Below are 2,500 nucleotides of genomic sequence, written 5' to 3'. Positions count from 1 at the left end.
AAGTGGCCCACTGGGCACAATATATCATAACCTAAAACTTCATTCAAGAAAGTTTAGGTTCTTACCCATTTAAAGTTTGAGAATAGGTTAAGGTCGTTTCGGCCCTAAGGCCTCTAATCATTCGCTTTACCAGATAAGATTATTTTATATAATATTTTTATGCACCAGCTATCCTGAGGGAAACTTCGGTGGGAACCAGCTACTAGATAGTTCGATAGGTCTTTCGCCCCTATACCCAATTCTGACAATCGATTTGCACGTCAGAACTGTTTCGGTCTTCCATCAGGGTTTCCCCTGACTTCTACCTGATCAGGTATAGTTCACCATCTTTCGGGTCACAGCATATATGCTCAAGGTACGTTCTAGTTAGAGGTATAAAAAATAATTAAAAATTATTTATATACATAACTATATAGAACGCCCCAGGATTGATATTATATATATAAAATTATATATATAATTTAATCCCATATTAACAGTTAAGTTAATTACGCCTTTAGATTTTATTTAAAATAAATTCTAATGACTTGCACACATGTTAGACTCCTTGGTCCGTGTTTCAAGACGGGTCCCGAAGGTATCCTAAATCTATAGCATTGCTAATCATATTAATGCATATAATAATTATATTAATATATAAATTAATATAATATTATAAAATTATAATAATATATAATTTACGCATTATATTGATTTTTTATCTGTCAATTATTTATCCGATAATATTTAAATTATATTATATAGAAAATAAATTTTCATATATAAAATAAACTTTTTAAATATATCTTATGATAAATATATATTTATTAACAGATTGCAATGTCCATATATGAAAAAATTGCACACCATCATTATTATATAATTATATAATATTTATAATGTTGAATTTTTCATATTTCATGGATGTTTAGGTTCATCGGGCTTAACCTCTAAACAGTTTCACGTACTATTTAACTCTCTATTCAGAGTTCTTTTCAACTTTCCCTCACGGTACTTGTTTGCTATCGGTCTCATGGTTATATTTAGTTTTAGATGGAGTTTACCACCCACTTAGTGCTGCACTATCAAGCAACACGACTCTTTGGAAATATCTTCTAATAATCATTAACGTCATACGGGCCTAGCACCCTCTATGGGTAAATGGCCTCGTTTAAGAAGGACTTAGACTGTTAATTTCTCATATTAGAATATAGATATTCCATACACTACATCGGATATTTGTATAAACAAAATCCTTTAGTGCTGAACTAGTTTCTTTTCGCTCGCCGCTACTAAGAAAATCCTAGTTAGTTTCTTTTCCTCCCCTAACTAATATGCTTAAATTCAGGGGGTAGTCTCATATGAGTTGAGGTTGTTTTTAAGAATATTTTTAATTTTTCTTTTTAGTTGAAAACTAAATATATATAAGTTACTGTATTGTTTATATTATAAATAATATAATTTTATATAAGTTTTCCTCTTTAATGTATTAATACTAATTTATTAATACTAGGATATACTTATTTTTTTATTATATTTTATAATATAAGTAAAATATATATAATTGAATTTTAATATTATGGTATTCCTACCAGTAATATATCATGTGCTATAAATAATATAATTTAAAATTATATTATAAGCAACTTTATTAAATTATTCTTACAACCCTCAACCATATGTAGTCCATGCAGTATTAAATTTTTTAATAAATTTATATACTCTGTAGCATGGACTGCAATATGCGTTCAAAATGTCGATGTTCATGTGTCCTGCAGTTCACACGATGACGCACAGTTAGCTGCGTTCTTCATCGACCCATGAGCCAAGTGATCCACCGTTTAGAGTTTTATAAAATTTTTTTTTTATTTTCGTCAGATATATATCGATAATATATATACATTCTAAAACATATTAAAATATATAAATAATATAATCTATGTGCTGCGAATGTCTCTAACTTTCCTTTTATCCGTATCCCAACTGTTTTATACAAGAAAAGTTATTACCATAATATATGGACAACAACGTAAGAATATATTTTTATATATTTTCTATATTATAAATGATCGTATATTGTTTTATTTAAAATACTTCCATATTATATAATTAATATAATGATTTTTATTTTTTTTATATTATATTATTTCAGGGGGGATACACTTTGATACTATTAATGTTATATATTTGCAATAAATATATAACAGTATCAGATACATATATTTATTAAAATATACATATCGTATCCAATAAAGGTCGAATAAATGATATAATCATTAATTCTAGAGTTTCATGGACATTTTGACACCTCTTCGTTTTAAAAATCATTATTTAATATATAAAATTTCCATATTTATAAATATAATATAGATATTTATAATATTTTATTATATTAGAATATAATCTCATTATTATTTCTAATAATGGTTATACAAATATAATATCATTACTACTATATTAGATTATAATCGCATTATAAATAATGGTTATACAAATATAGTAGTTTTAGTGTTATTTGCTA

General features: G+C 26.2%; 1 pseudogene; it reads right to left on the bottom strand.

Moving 5' to 3' along the window:
• Positions 1-1,644: 1,644 nt before the first annotated feature.
• Positions 1,645-1,828, bottom strand: LOC129617939 (5.8S ribosomal RNA; annotated as a pseudogene).
• Between the last annotated feature and the right edge of the window lie 672 nt (positions 1,829-2,500).

The sequence above is a fragment of the Condylostylus longicornis genome, unplaced genomic scaffold (genome assembly GCF_029603195.1).
Source record: "Condylostylus longicornis isolate FDR11 unplaced genomic scaffold, ASM2960319v2 ptg000687l, whole genome shotgun sequence".
Lineage (NCBI taxonomy): Eukaryota > Metazoa > Arthropoda > Insecta > Diptera > Dolichopodidae > Condylostylus > Condylostylus longicornis.
The sequence above is the reverse complement of the archived record's forward strand: the minus strand, read 5'-3'. Positions and strand labels throughout refer to the sequence as shown.